This window comes from Chlorocebus sabaeus, chromosome 21, assembly GCF_047675955.1.
Source record: "Chlorocebus sabaeus isolate Y175 chromosome 21, mChlSab1.0.hap1, whole genome shotgun sequence".
NCBI classification, from domain to species: Eukaryota; Metazoa; Chordata; class Mammalia; order Primates; family Cercopithecidae; genus Chlorocebus; species Chlorocebus sabaeus.
This window is the reverse complement of record NC_132924.1, coordinates 126,075,520-126,102,973: the sequence shown is the minus strand read 5'-3', so window position 1 is coordinate 126,102,973 and position 27,454 is coordinate 126,075,520. Positions and strand designations below refer to the sequence as shown.

General features: G+C 38.6%; 1 long non-coding RNA gene across 1 annotated transcript; it reads right to left on the bottom strand.

The window, feature by feature from the left end:
- Window positions 1-324: 324 nt before the first annotated feature.
- On the bottom strand, window positions 325-27,454 carry LOC140709728 (uncharacterized). The gene is made up of 3 exons (XR_012090477.1): window positions 27,369-27,454; window positions 14,036-14,331; window positions 325-2,093 (listed from the first exon to the last, which is right to left on the bottom strand). It is a non-coding gene; the product is annotated as an uncharacterized lncRNA (long non-coding RNA).

Sequence of the window (27,454 nt, the reverse complement as noted above, 5' to 3'; positions counted from 1 at the left end):
TCAGAAGAAATGAAACAATGACAAATTAAATATGTTAATGTGGAAATGTTTGAATTCCCAAAGAGTGTACAAGCATACTTCAGGGATATTGCAGAATCAGTTCCTGACCACCACGCTACAGTGAATATTGCAATAAGGCAAGTCACATGCATTTATTGGTTTCCAAGTGTATATAAAAGTTATGTTTACACTATACTGTAGTCTATTAAGTTTGCAATAGCATTATGTCTAAAACACAATGTATATACCTTAATTTTAAAATATTTTCTTGCTAAAAATGCTTCAGAGAGTTGTAATCTTTTTTCTGGTGGAGAGTCTTGCTCAATGTTGATGGCTGCTGACTGATCAGGGTGGTGGGGTGGGGTGACTATGGCAATTAAAAAAATAAGACAAAAGTCCAGGAATGGTGGCTCATGCCTGTAATCCCAGTATTTTCAGGGGCCAAGGTGGGTGGATCAGTTGAAGTCAGGAGTTCGAGACCAGCCTGGCCAATATGATGAAACCCCATCTCAACTACAAATACAAAAATTAGCCAGATGTGGTGGCGGGCACCTGTAATCCCAGCTATGCAGGAGGCTGAGGCACGAGAGTCACTTGAACCCTGGGAGGTGGAGGTTGCAGTGAGCCAAGATCGTGCCACTGCACTCCAGCCTGGGTGACAGAGCAAGACTCAGCCTCAAAACAAACAAACAAACAAACAAAAACCCAAAAAAACAAAAACGTAGCTTACCACATTGATTGATTTTTAAACTTTTATGAAAGATTTCTCTGCAGCATGTGATGCTGTCTGGTAGCATTTTACCCACAGTAGAACTCATTTTGAAATTGGAGTCAAGCCTCTCAAATCCCTTGTTGTCATTTCCACAATGTTCCCAGAATCTTCACCAGGAGTAGATTCCATCTCGGGGAGCCACTTTCTTTGCTCCTTCCTAAGAAGCAACTTCTCATCCATTCAAGCTTTATCATGACGTTGCAACAATTCAGTCACATCTTCAGGCTCCACTTCTCATTCTAATCTCTTGCCATTTCCATCACATCTGCAGTTATTTCCTCCACCGAAGTCTTGAACCACTCAAAGTCATACATGAGTGTTGGAATCAACTTCCAAGCTCCTGGTAATGCTGCTTCTTTTTAACCTCTTCCCATGAATTAAAAATGTTCCTAATTTCACCTAGAAATCTTTTCCAGAAGTTTTCCATTTACTTTGCCCAACCAGATCCACGAAGGAATCACTATCTATGGCAACTGTAGCCTTACGAAATATACTTTTCAAATAGTAAGACTTGAAAGTCAAAATCAGTACCATGCTGTTTTGGTTATTGTAGCCTTATAAGTATAGTTTGAAGTCCAGTAGCATGATGCATCCAGCTTTGTTCTTTTTCCTTAGGATTGTCTGGGCTATATGGGCTCTTTCTTGTTTCACATGAATTTTAAAACAGTCTTTTTCTAATTCTGTGAAGAATGTCAATGGTAGTTTAATGGGAATAGCATTGAATCTATTACTTTGGGCAGTATGGCCATTTTCATTATATTAATTCTTCCTATCCATGAGATTGGAATATTTTTCCATTTGTTTGCGTCCTCTCTGGTTTCCCTGAGTAGTGGTTTATAGTTCTCCTTAAAGAGGTCCTTTACATCCCTTGTTAGCTGTATTCCTAGATATTTTATTATCTTTGTAGCAATTGTGAATGGCAATTCATTCATGATTTGGCTCTCTGCTTGCCTGTTGTTGGTGTGTAGAAATGCTTGTGACTTCTGCACATTGATTGTGTATCCTGAGATTTTGCTGAAGTTGCTTATCAGCTTAAGAAGCTTTGGGGCTGAGACAATGGGGTTTTCCAGACACATAATCATGTCATCTGCAAACAAAGACATTTTGACTTCCTTCCTTACTATTTGAATACCCTTTATTTAATTCTCTTGCCTGATCACCCTGGCCAGAACTTCCCATATTACATTGAACGGGAGAGGTGAGAGAGAGAATCCTTGTCTTGTGCCAGTTTTCAAGTGAAATGCTTCCAGATTTTGCCCATTCAGTATGATACTGGCTGTGGATTTGTCATAAATGGCTCCTATTATTTTGAGGCATGTTCCTGGTAAGAAAAAAGAGACATATAACAATGCAACAGAACAGAAAACTCAGAAATAAGATCACACATCTACAACCATCTGATCTTTGACAAACCTGACAGAAACAAGATATGGGGAAAGGATGTCCTATTTGATACATGGTGCTCTGAGAACTGGCTATCCATTTGCAGAAAATTAAAACTGGACCCCTTCCTCACACCTTATACAAAATTAAATCAAGATGGATCACAGACTTAAATGTAAAACTCAAAATTATAAAAACCCTAGAAGAAAATCTAGGTAATACCATTCAAGACATAGGCGTGGGCAAAGATTTAATGATGAAACCACTGAAAGCAATTGTAACAAAAGTAAAAATTGATAAATGGTATGTAATTAAACTAAAGAGCTTCTGCATAGCAAAAGAAACTATCATCAGAGTGAACAGGCAACCTACAAAGTGGGAGAACATTTTTGCAATCTATTCCATCCAACAAAGAATTAATATCCAGAATCTACAAGGAAATCAAACAAATTTACAAGAAACAAACAACCCCATCAAAAAGTGGGCAAAGGATATGAACAGACACTTCTCAAAAGAACACATTCATGCAGCCAACAAACATATGAAGAAAAACCTCAACATCATTGATCATTAGAGAAATGCAAATTAAAATCACAATGAGATACCATTTTACACCAGACAGAATAGCGATTATTAAAAAGTCAAGAAACAACAGATGCTGGCAAGGTTGTGGAGAAATGGGAACACTTTTACACTGTTGATGGGAGTGTAAATTAGTTCAACAATTGTGGCAGACAGTGTGATGTGTGGTGATTTCTCAGATCTAGAACCAGAAATACCATTTGACCCAGCAATCCCATTACTGGGTATATACCCAAAGGAATATAAGTCATTATATTACAAAGATACATGCACATGTATGTTCATTACAGCACTATTTACAATGGCAAGGACATGGAATCAACCCAAATGCCCATCAACTATAGACTGGATAAAGAAAATGTGGCACATATACACCATGGAATACTATTCAGCCATGAAAAAAAAAATGAGATCATTTCCTTTGCAGGGACATGGATGGAGCTGGAAGCCATTATCCTCAGAAAAGTAAGGCAGGAACAGAAAATCAAACACTGCATGTTCTCACTTATAAGTGAGAGGTGAACAATGAGAACACATGGGCACAGAGAGGGGTACAACACACACTGGTGCCAGTCTGGGGGTGGGGTAGGGGGAGGTAGAGTATTGGGGAAAATAGCTAATGCATGCTGGGCTTAATACTTCGGTGATGAGTTGATCAGTGCAGCAAACCACCACGGCACACGTCTACCTATGTAACAAACCTGCACATCCTGTACATGTATCCCAGAACTAAATATTTAAAAAAACAAGAAAGTCAAGTCACTCTTTGATCCATGGACTGTAGAGCAGATATTGTGTTAGCAGGCATGAAAACAGTATTCATCTCCTTGTACACCCCCACCAGAGCTCTTGGCTGACTAGGTCTATTGTCAATGAGCAGTATATTTTTAAAGGAAACTTTTCTTCTAAGCAATAGATCTCACCAGTAGGCCTAAAATATTCAGTAAATTATATTATAAACAAATGTGCTATCATCCAGGTTTTGTTGTTTCATTTCTAGAGCACCGGCAGTGTAAATATAGCATAATTTTAAGGGCCCTAGGATTCTTGAAATAGTACACGAGCATTGGCTTTAACTTAAAGTCACGTGCTGCATTATCCCCTGACAAGGCAGTCAGCCTGCCTTTTAAAGCTTTGAAGCCAGGCCTTGACTTCTCTAGCTAGGAAAGTTCTAGATGGCATATTTTTCCAGTAGAAGACTGTTTTATTGACATTCAAAATTTACTATTTAGTGCAGCCACCTTCATCACTGATCATGGCTAGATCTTCTGGATAACTTGCTGCAGCTGCTCCATCAGCACTTGCTGCCTCACCTTCCACTTTTATGTTATGGAGATGGCTTTTTTCCCATAAACCTCATGAACCAACCCTATGCTACCTTCCAACTTTTCTTCTACACCTCTGTCACCTCTCTCAGTCTCCATAGATTGAAGAGAGTTAGGAATTTGTTCTAGATTAAGTTTTGGCTTAAGGGGTTGTTATGGCTGGTTTGATCTTTTATCCAGACACTAAAACTGTCTCCCTATCAGCAAGAAGGCTGTTTCACTTTCTTATCATTCATGTGTTCACTGGAGTAGCACTTTTTAAATTCCCTTCAAGATGTATTCCTTTGCATTCACAACTTGGCTAGGTGTCTGGTGCAAGAAGTCTAGTTTTTGGTCCATCTCAGCTTTTTTACATGCTAGCTTTATCATCCTAGCTTTTGATTTAAAGTGAGATGTGTGACTCTTCCTTTCACTTGAATACTTAGTGACCATTGGAGGGTTCTTAATTGCCCTAATTTCAATATTATTGTCTCTCAGGGAATAGGGAGGCCCAAGGAGAGGAAGAGAAACAGGGAATGGCTGGTCAGTGGAGCAGTCAGAACATACACAGCATTTATGGATTAAGTTTGCCATCATATGTTGGCATGGTATGTGAAGCCTCGAAAGAATCACAATAGTAACGTCAAGGGTCACTGACTGCAGAGCCCCATAACAGATATAATAATAATGAAAAAGTCTGAAATACTGTGAGAATTACCTAAATGTGACACAGAGACATGAAATGAGCACATGCTGTTGGAAAAGTGGCTCCGGTAGACTTGCTCCATGCAACGTAGCCACAAACCTCCAATGTGTAAAATTGCAGCATTTGTAAAGTGCAGTACAGTGAGGCTCAATACAACGAGGTGTGCCAATGTGCCACCTCGTCTACTCCACTGAAAATCCCTGTGAAGTAGGAAAGAACATCTCACCATTTATAGCACAGACCCCTTTCATCTACCCAGTATTCACCTCATGATCGAAGAAGCTGAATATTCAAAAGACCTTTGCAGTGCCTTCTGCAGGGCCCTGTTATGGGGTAAGGACAGAGGTTGTTCTGGAGTTCAGTCCAGTGAGCCTCATCACAGCTACTGCTGTCTGAATAATGGTGTCCCCCTGAAATTCATATGTTGAAATCCTAAGCACTCAGGTGATGATGTTGGGGGGGCCTTCGGGAGGTGCTTAGGCCATGAAGGTGGAGTCCTTGTGAAAGAGATTGGTGCCCTGAGAAAAGAGACGTGGGAGAGCTTGTGTCCTTTCCATTGGGTGAGGATGTAGTGAGAAGGCACCATCTATGAACCAGAAAGCAGCCCCTCACCACACACCAAATCTGCCTGATCTTGGACTTTCTAGCCTCCAGAAATTTAGGAAATAAATTCATGTTGTTTATTAGCCACACAGTCTATGGTATTTTGTGATAGCAGCCCCAATGAACTGAGACAACATCTTACTCCTCTTCTGGTGCCTTTAGAAAGTTGCACCCTCTTTAGAGATATGTGTCAAATTCATGAGACTAAGCCATCTTCAAGGTCCCTAGCTTGTCCCCTGGAGAATGGATTTGATTAGCCCCATTCAGCATTAGTCATGTCAACTTAAAAACACCCTCTAACTGACTGCCGCTTTCTCCAATACCTAAAGCTGAACACGCAAAGGAATCCACAGAAAACACACTCTGACTCCAGCTGATTGCCAGTGGGGTCCAACATCTGTACTAATTTTTTAAAAAACAGCCTGATTCGACTTTGGACAAGCCATTTAAATAAGGGTCTGGTCCCCTGGCAAAGGCATGATCTGAGTTGCCTGGAGTGTTCCTAGGAGAGTGAAAGATGCCTACCTGTACCCCTCTATAGCTCTTCTGCTCTCCAAGGTCACCAGTCCATCACTTGCCACCAATGTTGATCAGCTCACCCCAGAAATATAAATTCCCTCTGATTTCTAGGGAATCAAGGAGCAGTGGTGTTTTCAGAAACAATTCTTTTTACTGCCTTTTGATATTCTTTTTTTTTTTGTCTGAAATCACTCAAAAGTCCACGGTTATAGTTAGCCAAGGTCAAGGAGCATCAGATATACAAGCAAGGTCCAAGCTACTAATCACTCTAGCAGTTTTCAATGCAAGGGCCTCTGTCCAATAACTCTTGGTTTCCTTTGCTTCCTGGCATGTCCCTTGGAATATGCAACTACAAGGAATAGGCAACTTCTTGCCCCAGAAGGTATTTTTAAAAGCTGGACTGCAACTTTCTATCAGTTTCTAGATCTGTTCCTGCTGCTGGTGAAGCTGCTTCCAATTAACCAATGTTTCAATTCTTAGAGGCACACAGATGAGGCAGATGCAGGGCACCAGAAATAAGAATGCTTGGAAATGGAAGGAATGTTGATGTGGTGAACTCAGAGACACACAGGGCAGATTCTCATACAATATGTACCAGCATGGCCCCTCACAGTGCCTGGAAGAAATACCATTTGCACTTTAAAAATTATGAATGATGGCCGGGCGCGGTGGCTCAAGCCTGTAATCCCAGCACTTTGGGAGGCTGAGACGGGCGGATCACGAGGTCAGGAGATCGAGAGCATCCTGGCTAACACGGTGAAACCCCGTCTCTACTAAAAAATACAAAAACAAAAACTAGCCGGGCGAGGTGGCGGGCACCTGTAGTCCCAGCTACTCGGGAGGCTGAGGCAGGAGAATGGCGTAAATCCAGGAGGCGGAGCTTGCAGTGAGCCGAGATCTGGCCAGTGCACTCCAGCCTGGGCGACAGAGCAAGACTCCATCTCAAAAAAAAAAAAAAAAATTATGAATGATTTCAAGTATGCTGAGTGTATTAGTCCATTCTCATACTGCTAATAAAGACATACCTGAGATTAGATAACTTATAAAGGAAAGAGGTTTAATTGACTCATGGTTCCACAGGGTTGGGGAGGCCTCAGGAAACTGATGATCATGGTGGAAAGGAAAGCAAACATGTCCCTCTTCACAGGACAGCAGCAAGAAGTGCAGAGCAAAGTGGGGAAAACCCCTTATAAAACCGTTAGATCTCATGAGAACTTACTATCATGAGAACAGCATGGGGGGACCACCCCCGTGATCTGATCACCTCCCATGAGGTCCCTCCCCTAACACATGGGGATTACAATTTGTATTACAATTCAAGATGAGATTGGGTTGGGACACAGAGCCAGACTATATCATTCTGCTGCTGGCCCTGCCCTAATCTCATATTTCTTGTATTTCAAAACACAACTATGACTTCCCAACAGTTCCCCAAAGTCTTAACTCATTTCAGCATTAACGCTAATTCCAAGTCCATAGTCTTATCTGCAACAAGGCAAGTCCTTTCTGCCTATGAGCCTGTAAAATCAAAAGCAAGTTAGTTACTTCCTAGATACAATCATGGTTCAGGAATGGGGTAAATATGCCCATTCCAAATGGGAGAAATTGGTCAAAACAAAGGGGCTATATGCCCCATGAAAGTCCAAAATACAATAGGGTAGTCATTAAACCTTAAAATTCCAAAATGATCTCCTTTTGCTCCATGTCTTATATCCAGGTCATGCTGATGGAAGAAGTGGGCTCCCATGGCTTTGGGCAGTTCCATCCCTGTGGCTTTTCAGGGGACAGCCTCCCTCCCAGCTGCTTTCATGGGCTGGCATTGAGTGTCTGTAGCTTTTCTAGGTGCATGGTGCAGGCTGTCAGTGGATCTACCATTCTGGGGTCTGGAGGATGATGGCCCTCTTCTCACAGCTCTACTAGGCAGTGTCGCAGTGGGACTCTATTTGGGGGCTCCCATGCTGCATTTTCCTTCCACACTGCCCTAGCAGAGGTTCTAGGGTGCAGGCTCCACCCCCACAGCAAACTTCTGCCTGGATATCCAGGCATTTCCATACATCCTCTGAAATCTAGGTTCCCCAACCTCAGTTCTTGAATTCTGTGCACCCACAGGCCCAACACCACATTTAAGCCACCAAGGCTTGGGGCTTGCACCTTCCAAAGTAATGGCCTGAGCTGTACCATGGCCCCTTTTAGCCATGGCTGGAGCTGAAGCATCTGGGACACAGGGCACCATGTCCTGAGGCTGCATAGAGCATGGGGACCCTGATCCCAGCCCACTAAACCATTTTTCCCTCCCAGCCCTCTGTGCCTGTGATGGAAGGGGCTGCTGTGTAGGTCTCTGACATGCCCTGGAGGCATTTTCCCCATTGTTTTGGTGACTAATATTCAGCTTTTGGTTACTTATGCAAACTTCTACAGCAGGCTTGACTTTCTCCCCAGAAAATGGGAAATGGGTTCTTCTTTTCTATTGAATAGTCAGGCTGCAAATTTTCTTTTCTTTTTTCCTTTCTTTCTTTCTTTTTTTTTTTTATATGGAGACTTGCTCTGTCACCAGGCTGGAGTGTAGTGGTGTGATCTTGGCTCACTGCAACCTCTGACTCCCTGGTTCAAGTGATTCTCCTTCCTCAGCCTCCTGAGTAGCTTGGATTACAGGCATGCACCACCACGCCCAGTTAATTTTCTTATTTTTAGTAGAAACAGGGTTTCACCATGTTGGCCAGGATGGTCTTGATCTCCTGACCTCATGATCCACCTGTCTTGGCCTCCCAAAGTGCTGGGATTACAGGCATGAGCTACCGCACCTGGCTGAGGCTGCAAATTTTCTAAACATTTATGCTCTGCTTCCTCTTGAACACTTTGCCACTTAGAAATTTCTTTCACCAGATACCTTAAATCATCTCTCTCAAATACAAAGTTTTACAGATCTCTAGGGCAGGGGCAAAATGCCACCAGTCTCTTTGCTAAAGCATAGCAAGAATCACCTTCATTCCCGTTCCCAACGAGTTCCGCATCTCCATCTGAGACTAACTTCATTGTCCATATCATGATCAGCATTTTGGTCAAAGCCATTTGATAAGTCTCTGAGGAGCTCCAAATTTTTTCACATCTTCCTGTCTTCTCCTGAGCCCTCTAAACTGTTCCAACCTCTGCTTGTTACCCAGTTCCAAAGTCACTTTCACATTTTTGGCTATCTTTACAGCCTCATACCACTACCTGGTACTAATTTACTGTATTAGTCCATTCTCATACTGCTAATAAGGAATTACCCAAGACTAGGTAATTTATAAAGGAAAGAGGTTTAACTGACTCACAGTTCTGCAGGGCTGGGGAGGCCTCAGGAAACTTTACAATCATGGCAGAAGGGGAAGCAAACACATTCTTCTTCACAGGGCAGCAGGAAGGAGAAATGCACAGTGAAGGGGAGAAAACCCCTTATAAAACCATCAGATTTCATGAGAACTCACTCACTATGACTAGAACAGCAGGGGGGACCCCCCCACACAATGATCTAATTACCTCCTGCAAGTTCCTTCCCCCAACACGTGGGGATTACAATTTGGATCACAATTCAAGATGGTATTTGGATGGGGACACAGAGCAAGACCCTATCACTGAGGATAATCGAAGAAGTTTCCATCCTGTACCTACGCTGTGCTATGATGTGGTGGACACTTCCGCAAGACTTAGCCCTCAGCTCCAGCAACCATCACAGTTATGCTGAGAGAAGGGATTTACCGTATGACCTTTAAACATAAGACAACACAGTCTACTCAGCTTTTGGGTTACTACTTAAAGAGTCCTCTGATTTTAACTCATTTTAATTACTTGAAATGAATATAACTAATTAAACACATTAATTAAACATCCTCAAATAGCAGTTGGGAGGGGAAGAAAATACATATGGATATACATATGCCTATTGACCTGAGTAAAGATATGCATTTTATACTGTGACCTCATGCACATGTGCATGCACACACATATGACACAGACACACATGCACATGGTACAAGACTTACTCTTACTAATCATCTTGTTTTCTAATGCTTTCTAGTCTTCACTATTCTATTTCATATTTTAAAAATCTTATTGGGAACTATGAACTGATTTCACAACCCATTAATGAATAGTATCTCATAGTTTAAAAAACTGTGATTTAGTTGATCCATACTACCTGTTACAGATCAGATCCAATGAGCAAAGGCAACTAGAGAGGTGTTTGATATGATGATGAAGGGGGAAAAAAAACCTCTCCAAAGCATTTGGTTGTCTGTTCACTCAGATGATAGTTTCTTTTGCTGTGCAGAAGCTCTTTAGTTTAATTAGATCCCGTTGTCAATTTTTGCTTTTGTTGCAATCGAAAAAGCCTTTTTCAAACACAGGATGGCACAAGGAAAAGCCTTGCTAACAAGACACCATCTCCTCCAACAGGGGATGAGGCATGTACTTGATGACACACCTAATATTAATCAAAGGAAGACAGTCGAAGTGGGTATAGTGTTCTCATCAAGCACATGTCTGCAGGTTCTTTTGAATTAGGAGGGATGGATCAGTATCATTATTGGAATCAACTGACTCCAGTTTATTAAAAGGCATTGAGCCTTCAGGTCATACTGTAAAGGTCCCTATTTCAGATGTCATCGTTAGTCTTTGTTAAGGAAGAATGGAATCCTAAAATCTAATCTGGTTACAAAGAACAAATATAATCAATGCACCAAGTAATTCAACAATTGTTCCTTAAGGGCCTTCTGTGTGCTTGGCATTGCTTAGCTACCATGGGGAATTTTAGATGAAACCTGAGACAATAAATGTCTCTACCACTGCCAGGTGAGATAGCAAAGAAGAGTGCTCTGAAGTTGACTGAACCTCAATTCTTGCACTTACAGAGTTAGTATGAAATGGTTGTTTAGTTTTATATTTGTTTCTAGTATGCATCAATCTGAGAATTTTCCATTTATTTAGCCACTTATTTATTCAGAAAATATTTATTGAAGATGTTCTAACTGTCAAACACTGTGCTAAGTAGTGGGATAAAATGGTGAATGAAAATGGAGTCCCTCTGATTATATCTAGCATGGAAGAGAAATATTATTAAAATTGGAAAATTGCAAATGTGAAAATGCTATATAGGAAACACAAGAGATACATGGTGCTGTGGGAACACGACAAAGAAAACTTCCTTGAGGAATGTCACTGGATTCTAAAATGAAATAATGAGTTGAAGTAAATTAAGAATAGCAGAGAGAATCTTCCAGGCAGTATATACAAAGGCTCTGTAAGAAGAGGAAGTATAGCGAGTTTGAGCAACCACACTGGCCTTGCTTTGGTTTGAGGAGAGTTCTAGAAAATTTGAAAAACAATATATTAGATTGGGGAAAATGTAGGGGCTATATTATGTTGAGTTTATTGGCTATGTTAAGGGTTTCTTTTCTTTTCTTTTCTTTTCTTTTCTTTTCTTTTCTTTTCTTTTCTTTTTCCTTCCTTCCTTCCTTCCTTCCTTCCTTCCTTCCTTCCTTCCTTCCTTCCTTCCTTCCTTCCTTCCTTCCTTTCTTTCTTTCTTTCTTTCTTTCTTTCTTTCTTTCTTTCTTTCTTTCTTTCTTTCTTTCTTTCTTTCTTTCTTTCTTTTTTTCTTTCTTCGTTCAAAGACCATTGGTATACTCTAAACTGGCTTAAAACATCTTATTTAGTTTTCACAAAGTTCACTCTGACAACAATTTCAGAATTTTTAGGGAAGCATAGACTGATTAGATGAGGGAACTCAGGTTTATGCAAGTGAGAAATAATATCTTCTAAGGAGGCTGTGGTGGAGATAGAAGTACTCTAGACAAAGTTAAGAAGTATAGAATCAGTCGGTGAATGTTTCATGTGAGATAGGGGACTCAGTTATTTCCTTCTTTTTCCTTCCTTCCTTCCTTCCTTCCTTCCTTCCTTCTCTCCTTCCTTCCTTCCTTCCTTCTTTCCTTCCTTTCTGGTTTTTTTTTTTCTATATGGAGGTACAATTGCATTCATTGAAAATATCATCTATTTTTTATGCATTGAATAATGAATGCATCATTGCCAAAAGTCAATTACCCAAAAAGATAAGAACTTACTTCTAGACTTATCATTTTGTTCTGTTGATCTCTGTGTATATTTTCACAGCAATGCAACATATCTTAATAACTGCAATTTTTTCTGTAATAACTGTAGCTTTATTAATATCATGTTGTGGAGGCCTTAACAGTGCTTGTTTACAAAATTATTTTGGCCATCCTAGGTCATTTGTTTTTTGATACAAATTTTAAGATAAGCTTGTCAGTTTCCACAAAAACAACTAAAAGAAATTTGATAACAATTGCACTGAATATATAGGACAATGTTGAAAAAATGTTCATTAACAAACTGAGTCTTTCAATCTTTGAACACAATCATCTCTCTATTGATTTGTATTTTTATTTTCTCTCAACAGTGTTTTTAGTGTCAGTGTTCAGTTCTTAGTTCACTATTTTATTTTTTATGCTATTGTAAATGGAATTCTTTCCCTATTTGCATTATTGGACTGTGTGTTGCTAGCCTATAGAAATGTAATTAATTCAATACATTGATCTTGCATCCTACAACCTTGCTAAATGTGAATATCAGATCTTTTTTTGCATATTGCATTGGATTTTCTGCAAACAAGATTAATTCATCTGCAAAGACAGTTATACTTCTTCCTTTCCAATATGATGACTTTAATTATTATAATTGCCTTGGAACTTCTTGCACCAGCCCAGTATCTACTGGTAGAAATAGGGAACAGAATTGTCCACATCTCCTATTAAGGGGACAACACCCAAGCTTTCAACATTATGTGTGATATTAGCTGACATTTTTTTCCTTTTTTCCTGCAGATGCCCTTTATCAGGCTAAATTCTCTTCCATTTCTAGATTGATGAGAATTTGTATGTGTTTTAAAATCATGAATGAATGTTGAATTGTATCAAATGTTTGTTCTATGTCTCTGAAATAATCATCTGATAATTTGGTATGTTGCATTATACATACCAAATGTTAACCAAACTTGCATTCTGAGAATATATTACACAAGGTCATAATCTTGTGTACAATAATGTGTAATCTTATTCTGATACTGCCAGATTTGATTAGTTAATATTTTATTAGAGATTGTTGTGTCTATGTCCATAAAGGATACTGAAATAACATTTTATTTTCTTGAGATGTTCATCTGGCTTCGTATCAGTGCAACACTGGCCTTATAGAAATAGCTAGGAAGTGTTTCCTCCTTTATTTTTTGAAAGGTGTTTGTATGATTGATATTATTTATTCCAGAGTTGTCCAATAGAAATAATAATGAGGAATTATTGAATAAATGAAGCGCTCCAAAGTTGGACTTTTCTTTATGAAAGTAGTTTGAAATTACTAATGCAATTTGTTTACTTGTTACAGGTCTATTTAAGTTTTCTATTTCTCCTTAAGTCAGTTTTGATTACTTGTGTTTTTTCATGAAATTTTCCATTTCATCTAAATTTTTAAATGTTTTTGCATAAGGTTGCTCATCATAATCCCCTAATATCCTGTTAATTTCTGCAAAGTCTGAGAGACATTGCTATCTTATTACTCATTTTAGTAATTTGTATCTTTCTTTTGTTTTTAGTAGGTCTTGCTAACAGTTTATCAAATTTTGTTGGTATTTACAAGTAATCAACTTATGCTGCATTGATATTCTCTATTGGTTTTCTGTTTTCTATTTTATTTCCTCTTTGATTTTTATTACTTATTTTCTTTTATATACTTATTTTGGGCTCAATTTTTTCTTTTTTCTAACTTGCTGAGATAGAAGTTTAGATTATTAATTTTAGATCTTCCTTCTATTACAAAAATTTAAAGCTATAAATTTCCCCATAAGCACTCCTTTAGCTGCCTTCCATATGTATCAGTCAGGATCCAAGCAGGAAATGGAAAACACAGATTAATTTTAACAAGGAGTGCTTAACATTGAAAATTATTAACAGGGGATTTGAGTAAGAGGAAGTGTCTAGTAAGCATAAAAGAGGACTCCAAATAATACAGAAATAATGGATTAAAGATCAACCATAGGACTGAGATAGAACACCTGAAAAACATCTCACACGCACTCCAAGCTATAATCAAGACCTCATTGGAAAGGGCACACGCAAAGCTTACTGGATGACTGAGAAGTTGCTGAGATTACTTGCTTAAATGTGTCATTTGGGGTGCCAGAGAAAGCCATCCACAGGGATGTTGGCCACTTTAGAGGTTGCAGTGTAGTCTATTGATAGGGTTCTAAGACAGGCCATTTATCGGTAGATGTCTTGCTGGTGGAACGCCACTGTAAATCATCTGGAGGAGATGCTAGTAGAAGCTGTTGGCTCTTGGAAGCTTCTGGCCACCACAGAATCTGAAACTGGAACCTGGAGAGGTGATCTTCTGAAGGAGTCAGATGTAGGAAAAACCAGATCCTGCAGAAGTAGATAGTGGATGAAACTTTATCCTGGAAAAGTTTAGCACAGGAAAACAACAAGCTTTGTAAAAGCTGACTCCTAGAGAAAACTGCACCCTGCAGCAGTGTAGCACAAGAAAACCTGCAAGTGTTCAGGACTCTACAACTAGATAAAATCTTCTTTGCAGGATACTAGCAAGTAGGACATACTGGAAAAAGAAATACAAGATCCACATCTCCCCAGCATCCTTTACTGACAACCTTAACATTGACCAACTGGCAGTGGTGAAATAGTTACAAAGCCCACCTCCATCATCACAGAGCTAAACAAGGATGGCTGTGAGCTCCTATGCAATACATTGAAAACTAACACAAAAGACATTTTGAAATGTTTGTTTTTATTTGTATTCAACTAATTTTCTAGTTTTCTGTTTTTTTCTTGACTACTATATTATTTGAAAGTGTGAATTGGAGTGGTGAGAGAGGGCATCCTTGCCTTGTGTCAGTTTCCAAGGGGGATGCTTTCAGTTTTTGCCCATTCAGTACAATACTGGCTGTGGGTTTATCATATATTCAGTATAGTATTGGAAGTTCCGGCCAGGGCAATCAGGTAAAAGAAACGAATAAAGGGTATTTAAATAGGAAGAGAGGAAGTCAAGTTATCTTTGTTTGCAGATACATGATCCTATATGTAGAAAACCCCATTGTCTCAGCCCAAAAGCTTCTTAAGCTAATAAACAACTTCAACAAAGTCTCAGGATACAAAATCAATGTGCAAACATCACTAGCATTCCTATACACCAACAGGCATGCAGAGAGCCAAATCATGAATGAACTCCCATTCACAATTGCTACAAAGGGAATAAAATACCCAGGAATACAGCTAATGGGGAAGTGAAGGACCTCTTCAAGGAGAACTACAAACCACTGCTCAAGGAAATCAGAGACGACACAAACAAATGGAAAAACATTCCATGCTCATGAATAGAAAGAGTCAGTATCATGAAAATGGCCATACTGCCCAAAGTAATTTATAGATTCAATGCTATTCCCTTTAAACTACCATTGACGTTCTTCACAGAATTAGAAAAAAGGATTTTAAAATTCACATGGAATCAAAATAGATTCCATGTGAATAGATTCCAATAGAATACAGCCCAGGCAAACTAAGCAAAAAGAACAAAGCTGGAGGTACCACGCTACCTGACTTCACACTGTACTACAAGGCTACAGTAACCCAAACAGCATGGTACTGGTACAAAAACAGACACAAAGACCAGTGGAGCAGAATAGAGAACTCATAAACAAGACCACACATCTACAACCATCTGATCTTCAAAAAACCTGACAAAAACAAGCAATGGAGAATGGATTCCCTATTCAATAAACTGGTTAGCCATACGCAGAAAATTGAAACTGGGCCTCTTTCTTACATCTTATACAAAAATTAACTCAAGATGGATTAAAGGCTAAAGTGTAAAACCCAAAACTATACAAACCCTAGAAGAAAATCTAGACAATACCATTCAGGACATAGGCACAGGCAAAGATTTTATGAGGAAATACCAAAAGCAACTACAACAAAAGCAAAAGTTAACAAATGGGACCTAATGAAATTAAAGAGCTTCTGCACAGCAAAAGAAACTATCATCAGAGTGAACAGACAACATACAGAATGGAAGAAAGTTTTTGCAATCTATCCATCTGACAAAGGTCTAATATCTAGAGTCTACAAGTAGCTTAACCAAATTTACAAGAAAAAAAAAACAACCTTATTAAAAATGATCCAAGGACATAAACAGACACTTCTTGGAAGAATACATTCATGCAGCAAACAAACATATGAAAAAAAGTTCAACATCCCTGATCATTTGAAAAATGCAAATCAGAACAACAATGAGACACCATTTTATACCGGTCAGAATGGTAATTATTAAAAATTCAAGAAACAACAGATGCTGGTGAGGTTGTAGAGAAAAAGGAACACTTTTACACCATTGTTGGGAATATAAGTTAGTTCAACCATTATGGAAGACAGTGTGGAGAGTCCTCAAAGATCTAGAAGCAGAAATACTATTTAACCTAGCAATCCCATTACTGGGTGTATACTCAAAGGAATATAAATTCTTTTATTATAAAGATACAAGCACACACATGTTTTTGCAGCACTCTTCACAATAGCAAAGACATGGAATCAAGTCAAATGCCCATCAGTGACAGAATGGATAAGAAAATGTGGTACATATACACCATGGTACATATGCAGCCGTGAAAAGGAATGAGATCATGGCCCTTTCAGGGACACAGATGGAGCTGGAAGCCATTAACCTTATCTAACTAATGCAGGAACAGAAAACCAAACACTACATGTTCTCACTTACAAGTGGGAGCTGAACAATGAGAACACATGGACATAGGGAGAGGAACAACACCCACTGGGGCCTGTCAGTGGCGTTGGGGAAGGGAGAACATGAGGAAGAACAGCTAACAGGTCTTGGGTTTAATACCTAGGTGATGGGTTGATCTGTCCAGCAAACCACCATGGTACATGTTTATCTATGTAACAAACCTGCACATCCTACACATGCAATGGAACTTAAACGTTGATTTAAAAAAAAAAAAAAGCCCACGTGTTTTTAAATTTTCAAATATTTGGGGATATTTCAAATTTCTTTTTGTTACTGATTTTTTAAATATCTTGTGGCTAGAAAGCATATCCTGTATGGTTTTTATTATTTTAAAGTTTTTCAGATTTTTTTTTATAGTCTAGAACAGGGAATAGAGTATATCCTTGGGAAACTCCATGTTAGTATTAAGTCAAGTTGACTGATAGAGTTGTTCAAGCCTTCCATGTCCTTATTGATTACTTGTCTAGTTGTTTTATGCATTACTGAATATAAAAATTTGGAGTATCCAATCTGCAACTAAAATTGTTTGTCTGCATTTCTTTTCCTGTCAGTTTTTACTTCATGTATTTTAAAACTTTGCTGTTAGACATTTATACCTTAATTTTTTATTTTAAAAATATTATTATTGACATATTTGCTCATATTTGTGGAGTACATGTAATATTTTGTTACATGCATAGCATGTTATGCTCAAGTCAGTGTATGTATAGCATCCATTACCTCAAGTATTTATCATTTATATGTGCTGGGGCCATTTCAAGTCCTCTCTTCTAGCTATCTTAAAATATGCAATACATTGTTGTTAACTACATTCACCTACTCTGCTACTGAACATTAGAATGTATTCTTTCTATTTAACTGTATGTTTGCACCCATTAGCAAACATCTCTTCATCCCACCCCTCAACGTTCTCAGCTTCTGAAAGCTATCATTCTACTCTCCAACTCAATGCTATCAACATTTTTAGCTCCCACATATGACTGACCATAGGCAATACTTGTCTTTCTTTGCCCAGTTTATTTCACTTGACATAATGACCTCCTGTTCATCCATGCTGCTGCAAATTACGTGATTTCATTTTTGTATGGCCACTGCATATATATAATATTTTCTTTATCCATTTGTCTAGTGTTGAACACTTAGGTTGATTCCATATCATTGCTATTGTGAATAGTGCTGCAATAAACATGAGGGTGCAGGGATATTTTGCTATGCTGATTTCTTTTTCATTGGATAAATACCCAATAGTGAGATTGATGGATCTTTTGGTAGTTCTATGTGTTCAAAAAAAAAATCTCCATAGTGTTTTCCAGAGTGACTGTAACTAACTTACATTCCCACCAATGGTATATAAGAGTTCCCTTTACTTTGCATCCAGGCCATTTCCTGTTATTTTTGTCTTTTTAATAACAGTCATTCTAACTGGGATAAAATGATATTTTATTGTGGTTTTTATTTACATTTCTCCAATCATTAGTGATGTGAGCATTTTTCATATACCTGTTGTCCATTTTTATGTTGTCTTTTGAGAAATGTCTCTTCATGGCCTTTGCCTACTTTTCAACATGATTATGTGTATTTTTAGTGTTGAGTTGTTGAGTTATTTGTCTATGCTGGATATTATTCCCTTATCAAATGAATGATTGGCAAATATTTTCTCCAGCTCAATAGGTTGTCTCTTCACCCTGTTGACTGTTTCCCTCGCTGTGTAGAAGCTTTTTACTTTAATTAGCTCCCGTTTGTCTACTTTTGTTTTTGCTGCATGTGCTTTTGAGGTCTTAGTCATGATTTTTTTGCCTAATGTCCAGAAGAGTTTTCCATAGTATTTTTATAGCTTCAAGTCTTACATTTAAGTCTTTAGTCCGTCTCATATTAATTTTTGTATATGGTGAGAGATAGGGGTCCAATTTCATTCTTCTGCATATGGGTATCCAATTTTCTCAGCACTATTTGTTGACGATGATGTCCTTTCCTCAGTGTATATCCTTGATGCCTTTGTCAAAATTTCTCTGTAAATACATGAATTCTATATTCTACTCCATTAGTCATGTATCCATTTTTACACCAATACCATGCCATTTTAGTTACTACAGCCTTATAATATATTTAGAAGTCAGATACTATGATGCTTTCAGCTTTGTTCTTTTTGCTCAACATTGCTTTGGCTACTTGGACTTTTTAATTGTTTTATATAAACTCTAGGATTACTTTTTCTATTACTGTGAAAAATGATATTGGTATTTTGCTACAGATTGCATTAAATCCATAGATTTCTTTGGGTATTGTGATGTTAATACTGATTGTCAACTTGATTAGATTGAAGGATACAAAGTATTGATCCTGGGTGTGTCTGTGAGGATGTTACCAAAGGAGATTAACATCTGAATCAGTGATATGCTGTTAAAATTGATTTGTTAGTATTTTGTTGAGGATTTTTGCCTCTGTTTATCAGGGATATTGGCCTGTAGTTTTCTTCTATTACTACATCCTTGTCTGGTTTGTTATCAGGGTAATGATGGTCTCATAGAAGGAGGTAGGGAGAATTCTGTTCTCTTCAAATTTTTGTAATACTTTAAAGATAATTGATGTTTTCTCTTCTTTGTAAGTTCAGTAGAATCCAGCAATGAAGCAATCCAGTTCTGACTTTTCCTTATTGGGATACATTTTGCTACTGATTCAACTAGTCTGTTCAGGTTTTCTATTTCTTTCTGATTCAATTTTGGTAGGTTATATGTATCCAGGAATTTATCCAGTTCCTCTATGTTTTCCAGTTTTTTAGTGTATAATTTTCATAATAGTCTCCAATGATCTTTTGTATTTCTGTGGTATCATTTGTAATGTCTCCTTTTTTGCTTCTGATTTTATTTATGTGGGTCTTCTCTCTTTTTTGTGGTTAGTCTAGATAGTGTTTATTAATTTTGTCTTTTTGAGAAAAAAATTTTTCAATGCATTATTTGTATTTTTTTTGCCTCTGCTTTGTTTAGTTCTGCTCTGATTTTATTATTTCTTTCCTTTTAATTTTTGGTTTGGTTTGTTCTTGCTTTTCTACTTCATTGAGGTGTATCATTAGATAATTTATTTCACATTTTTCTGATTTTTTGATGTACTTTATTGCTATAAGCTTCCTTCTCAGCAGTGCTTTTGCTGTATCCTATAGGTTTTGATATGTTGATTTTCATTTTCATTTGTTTCAAGAAATTTTTTTGATTGCCTCCTTTATTTCGCGATTGATCCAACTGACATTCAGGAGCAGGTTTTTTAATTTATATGTATTCGTACAGTTTTCAAAGTTTCTCCTGTTATTGATTTCTAGTTTCACTGGGACTCTGAGAAGGTATTTGATATAATTTCAATTTTTAAAAAATTGTTGAGGCTTCTTTTGTGTTTTAACATATGGTCTCTCCTAGAGAATGTTCCATGTGCTGATAATAATGCATATTCTGCAACTGTTGGATGAAATGTTCTATAAAAGTCTATTGGGTTTATGTAGTCTAAAGTACAGTTTAAATCTACTTCTTTATTAAATTGCTGTCTAGATTATCATTTAATGCTGAGAGTAGGATATAGAAGTCCTCAAGTCTTTTTGTATTGGAGTCTATTTCTCTCTTTAGATATAATAATATTTCCTTTATATATCTGCATGCTCTAGTGCATATATGTTTAGGATATTATATCCTGTTGCTAAATTGATACCATTATTTTTATATAATGACCTTCTTTGTCTCTCTCTACTGTTTTTGACTTAAAGTCTGTCTTATCTGAAATAAGTATATTAATAATATATTAATAATTATTATTTCTAATAATATAATTACTAGTAATAATTACTAATATAACTATAAATATTACTCTTTCTTGGTTTCTTGTTTGTATGAATTGTTTTTTCCATTCGTTTACTTTCAGTCTATATATATATCTTTAAAGGTGAAATAAAGTGAGATGAGTTTCTTGTAGGCAGTACAGAGTATGTTTTCTAACCATTCAGCCAGTCTATATCTTTTTAGTGGAAAGTTTAATTTTTTTACATTAAAGGCTATTATTGATATGTGAGAGCTTATTCCTGTCACGTTGTTAATTTATTTCTGGTTGTTTTATTTATCCTTTGTTCTTTTCTTTCTCTCTTATTGTTCATCACTGTGGTTTGGTAAGGTTTTTTTAGTAGTAATATCTGAGTCCTTTTTTTTCCTCATTTCTGTATTTTCTCTACGAGTGAGTTTTATACTTCTGCATGTTTTCGTGATGGTAGATATTGTCTGATTACAGGAGTAGGACTTCCTTAAGCATTTTGTGTAGTACTGGTCTAGTGGTGATAAATTCCCTCAACTTTTGCTTATCTGGTAAAGACTTTATTTCTTCTTAATTTATGAAGAAAGACTTTGCTGGGTATGGTATCCTTGTCTGGAGTTTTATTCTTTCAGCATTATTAATATATCATCCCATTCTCTTCTGGCCTATAAGACTTTTGCTGACAAATCCACTGTTAATCTGGTGAGGGTTCCCTTATAAGTAACTAGATACTTCTCTCTTGCCATTTTTGGAATTCTCTCTTTGAAGAGAAAAAAAAAGACTTTCCTGACTTTTTCATGTTTCATGACTTTGTCTTTAAAGGCAAAGAACACTTTTACTATAATGTTCCATGGAAAATAACTTTTTGCATTTTATCTATTTTGGAATTGCTGAGCTTCCTGTATCTGGATGTCTAAATCTTGTGCTAAATGAATGCTAAATTTTTATCTGTTATTTTGTTAAATACGTCTTCTACCTCTTTATTTTATTCTTTGTCTTCTGAAACATAGAAAATTAACATATTTGGTCACTTTATGGTGTCCTATATGTCATGTTAATTGCTTTATTCATTTTTAAAGTTATTTTTTCTTTATTTTTGTCTAAGTTATTTCAAAAGATCTGTCAAGTTCTGAAATTTTTCTTCTGCTTGAACTAGCCTGTTGTTTATGCTTTCTGATTTATTTTTTATTTCATTCAATGAATTCTTCAGTTGCAGAATTTCTGTTTGGTTCTTTTTTATGATATCTATCCCTTAGGTAAATTTCTCATCCATATTTTGAACTGTTTTTCTGATTTCTTTGTACTATTTATCTAATTTCTCTTGTATGTAGCTAAACTTCTTTGATATCAGTATTTTGAATTATTTTTCTGGGATTTTAGAAATTTCTTTTATGTTGGAATTTGTTTTCAGAGAATTATTTTGTTTCTTTGAAAATGTCATATTTATTGGCTTTTTCATGTTTCTTGTATCCTTACATTGATATCTGAACATTTGTTGTAACAGTTACGTCTTCCAATTTTTAAAATTTTCTTTCATGGGGAGGACATTTTTCTCAAGTTGTATTTATGGTGTTGTTTTGGTAGGACACTTTGGATTTGGTTCTGGTGCATGCACTAGTATAGTCTTCATATGATTTCTTTGGCTGTAAATAGTGTCAGTGGTGTTTGTGATTTTATCAGTGGCTTAGAGTGCATTTGTTAGTGGAGGCTATGATAAAGTTTTGCTGGGGACAGAGATGTAAGGTGGGCCAGTCCTTGAGCACCTGAGGTGACAGTGGCTGGCCGAGTGTGCCTGTCCTTTTGCCCCGGGGCAGCATACACCAGCACCAATTTTAGTGGGTACAGGTGAGCAGGTTATTGAGTCACTAAGCAGCTTGCTTGGGTGGCAACAGTAGCAGCAGTGGGCTGGGCGGGTGGCTGGGTCCTTGTTCCCCTTGGTTGCAAGTGTGGCATGGGCAATGGCAGTAGCAGTGGTAGCACAACCCTCTGACTTTCCTGCTGTCCACACTGATATTAGTAGTTGCTGTGATAAACTGAATGGGCCAGTCCTCAGGCCCATGGTTGGTGTGTGTGAGTAGGCGCCAGCTGTGGTGGGAGCAGCAGGCTGGGTAGGCCTATCCTCAGGCCCTGGGAGAAGTGCTCAGGTGCCAATGTTGGCAGATAGGGCACTGCAATAACTAGGACCTGGATAGTGTGCTTGGGCACTGGGGACAGAGGGATTAAGCTGGCAAGTCTTTCCTCAAGTCCCACAATGGTGCATATGGGCACTGACTGTGGTAAGCAGTGGTGGAGTGATCCCCAGTCCCCTGAAAGAGTGCTTGGACAGGGGCAGCAGTGGCTGTTCTGTGGACCTGCTTCTGGGAACATTTTGAATTATTTGTCAAGTGATTCATATAAGGCAGGGTTGCTTTTAGTGGTAGACATTCAGCTGGGGAGTGCACACTTTGGCCCCAGGTAGCAGCTGCAAGTGGGGTAGCCTGTCTTCAGAGCACTTGTAAATGCACAGCAGCCCCACTACAGTGGGTGAAGCGGTCACTGCCAATGACTCACTCTTCAGCTCTGACGGCAATAGCCTGTGGCAGCACCCAGCTATGAACAAGGGATATCCATGGGGCTCCAAGGGCACGGAGATGCAGGATCTCTTGGGCCCTGGAGCAGGATGCAGTCTAGTGGGGGTTGGGCTCTCAAAATAGCACTATGCTGCAGTTGCTTAGTACTCGGGGGTGGGGGCTGGGATCCAGGGTGAATGAACTCCAACTCCAGAGCAATGCTGTCATGTGATCTCTAGGCAGCTTCCTATGTCAGTCTCAGGGCCTGTGTGGGTTGAGGGGCTCTCTGCTGGCTAGGATTGCAGGAGTCCAAAGTGGGAATGTGGATTACTGGGGGCCGCTCACCCTTTCCCCATATTGGGGAGCATCTCCCGGCTCCCAGCAGATCCCATCCAAACAGATTGCCTGCCTTCCCTCTCTTTCCTTCCCTTAGGTATTTCCTGTCACTTCCCTGTTAAATTCCGGCACTCTCTTTGGTGATGGATTCAAAGTGTGATGATCTACTTACTGGTTTGATTGTTCATGGAGAAGGCAAGTACCGAATGCTCCTACTCAACCATCTTGAAGCCCATATACCTTAATAATTTTTATATATTTCTGATATATTGATACTTTTATCACTGACCCTCTTTGACATTAGCAATATTTCTAGTCTTTGAGTCTATTTTCTCTGATATTAACGTAGTCACTCCAGTCCTTTCACAATTACTATTTGCATGAAAACTTTACTTTTTCTCTCTTATGTTCAGTCTATTTGTATCCAGGAATCTAAAGTGCTTCTCTTGTTGCCAGTACAGAGTTGGATTTTGCTTTTTTATTTGTGTCTTTTATTAGAGCATATAGAACATTTACATTTAATGTAATTATTGATGTAGTTGGGTTTAAGTTTCATTTTGCTATTTCTCTTCCATGTGTCTCATGCATTTTTGTTCCTCTGCTCTTTTTTTATTGCCTTTTTTATGTTAAATATTTTTGGTGTCTAATTCTTTCTTTCTCTGTTGATGTTTAGATATAATTTAAACAGCTTTATTGAGCAAAAATTAACATAGAATAAGCTTAAAATGTTTAAAGTTCATAACTTGATAAGTTTTGACATGTACACATTCTTGAAAATATCATTGTGCCCCTCTGTCCCTCCTGGCCATCCCTGCCCCTGTCCCATCAACAAGATGGTCAACAGGCATTAGTTTGCATGATACAGAATTTAATGTTAACAGAAATATGAAGATTGCTTTTACTGAGCATGTTTTTCACTCAATGTAATTACTTTAAGATCCATACAGGGGTTGCAATTTGTACCAACACTTTCTTCTTTTAGATGGCTGAGTGCTACTCCAAGACATATACATATAGATATTGATATTGATGTAGATTTATACACTTTATCTATTCACCTGATAATGAACATTTAGATTATTTCTAGTTTTAGACTAATATGAATAACACCACAATGAGAATTGATGTTCAAAGTTTCAGGTAGACATGTATTTTCATTTATCTTAAGTATATAATTAGGAGTAAAATTTCTGGATTGTATAGTAAATATATGCTTATAAGATACATAATTTTGAAAATATTTTATTTCAGTCTGAAGCTAGTCTTTTTATTTTCTTAATAGTACCCTTACAAGAGTAGAAATTTTGAATTTTTGTAGAGTTCATTTAATTTCTTTCTCTTTTATTTATTCATTCAGTCTTTAGTGACTGAGTGCTATATATTTAAACAGTTCTTTCTTTTCCATTCTGCTGTTATCATTCATTTTCCATTCGGCTATTATCTTAATATATCTTTTTTGTTTTGTTTTGTTTTGTTTTTGAGACGGAGTCTCGCTCTGTCACCCAGGCTGGAGTGCAGTAGCATGATCTTGGCTCACTGCAACCTCTGCCTTCCAGATTCAAGTGATTTTCCTGCCTCAGCCTCCCAAGTAGCTAGGATTACAGGCGCCCACCACCACACCCAGCTAATTTTTTTTTTTTTTTTTTTGTATTTTAGTAGAGATGAGCTTTCACCATGTTGTCCAGTCTGGTTTTCAACTCCTGACCTCAAGTGATCCGCCCGCTTCAGCCTGCCAGCGTGCTAGGATTACAGGCGTGCGCCACCACGTCTGGCCGTAATATATCTTAAATATCTTATTTAATTCCCTGTGTTTTCACAGAGTCTTTTAATGGTAGCACTTTGTTAGTGACAATATTTGCCTCCTGCCTTTTTCCATCTTTCCAGATGACAGTAATGTGAGTTGCCTAAAGCAAAGCTGCAGGAGTGTGACTGGGGCTTACAGGCAGGCCAAGTGTCCAAGTTGCCAAAGCAGGGCGTACGAGCCCATGGCTCATGTGGATGTGCACAGATATGACTGCATAGACAAGAAGGTCAAGCAGGAAGCAGATGGGGCTGGTGGAGCCAGGAACAGGGCTGAGAAGCCAGGCCACGGAGAGGACAGCGAAAAGCACTTTGAATTACAATTTCACAAGCCAAGTTGCATATATGACTTTCCACTGACAGCGCTCACAAAGGAGATGAGATGGGAATTACCATCCCCACGCCACAGATGAGAAAACAGGTCCTCAGAGGTGAAGCACGTTTTCCAGGAGCTAGCTTCTGACAGAACCCAAACTAGAGTTCAATCCTTCAGACTCCTAAGCTGGTGTCTCCCCCACTAGACCACTCTACGTTCTGCATGACCAGAGTCTCCTAACCATTCCTCTCGTGAGGTAATTCCAAGTCCAAACTGTCTCTAGAGCCAGTTTTGTATCCACTCTGAGATATAGGACACCCCCCTCTGCTACTCTGTGTCTCAGAGTCAAGTTTTCTCTCCCTGGCTGTCCACAGCCCCCTTAGAGGCGAGGCCCACTTCACAGAGTCTAGTGAGGAAATGGTCTTTTGGACATGAAGAACAGGTGGTATTTGAAAGACACAGAGGTTTTTTCCTCTCTCTCCATTAATTTGGGGGTAACCAAGTCTAAATGATGTACCCTACAAGAATTAGCTATGAGTAATGTCTCTGCCTCTGACCTCAGGCTGTGTGTGAGAAGCAAAAGAAGCAAGAGCAGTCAACAGAGAGCTCCAGGTACCCAGACACTGTCGGGAGAGACAGCCCCCTCCCCTTTGCCAGTCGATGCCCTTGACCTCATTAAAAATAAGAAGAGGAAGAAATCAGACCAGTGGTAGCCTCAGCCCTAGAGTCTGCTAACATTAGCGGGAGCTCTGAAAGTGTCCCCGCCGCTCAGTTTCTGGACCGTAGACTTCTAGGGAGGGGCCCGAGACAGCACGCTACCTTAAAAATCCATCAGCCACAGAAATTATTTTTAGCGAATTGATGACTTCATGGAGAGTTGGGAATACTACACAGAGGGCTGCAAAGGTGACAGGCACAACCAGGTCAAATGGATGTCAGTAATTTTACATGGCAAGCTGAGAAGTGCACTCAAGAGAGATTGCATTCACATCCCAGCTGTGCAAAATTTAGGCAAGCTATTTAACGTTTCCATGCTTTAAGTCCCACATCTGCACAGCTACATTGCAAAGGTCTGAAGAATATGAATAAAATATGTAAAATGCTTAGGATAGTATGCAGCTCTTCAAGGGCATCCAATACATGGTAGCCAATAATCATAAACTAAATCAATGTACATATTCTCTGTGCTTTCTTATTGGTCTAGATAAAATTTCTGACCTAGAGGTGGAATGTTGCTAATCCTATATTAGGATTCTGTTTATAGGATTTTCTCAGTTCCTGTAATCAGCACCCCTGGTCTGACTTTCATAGCATGGTGGGGAAAAGCACAGAGCCCAAGCTTTTCTCGTAGGCGTATGCATCTATGGGCACTCTGAAACATTTAGTGGAAATATGGGCAGGAAATGGAAGACTGTGGGGGAGAGGAGGAGACTAATTTATTTTATTTCTAGGCATCTCTGGTCATATAGAGTCAGAACAAGGTTCCAGTTGAAGACAGTGTCTCCACCCTCTCAGTATCTCAGTTTATTAACCAGGATTGATTTGGCTGTAAAAGTAACCAACAGAGTAGCTGGGGACCTCTTCTACAAAACCAGTACTTTGATTATCCAATTGGTTTTAAATTCCGAGGTAGAGAAACCTTGGCTGGGCAGGGCCCAGGAGCAACGTGAAATTGCTACAGTCATTTGGGAAGTTAAGAGGGTTTAGTGCTCTCTGGTTGAGCTGTAAAACCCTCCCGCTGTGAGTGCTGATGGCTACTGCAATGTGCACAGAGCACAAGTGTTTGCTCACTCTCTGAGGTCCTGCAGTGTCCACTGTTGCAACCTCTGACCTTCGATGGCAAGGAATTCTATTACAGTACCTCTTATCCAAATGGGAGACGTTCCTAGACCCCCAGTGGTTGCCTCAAACTGCAGAAAGTACCAAACTCTCTATATACTGTTTTTC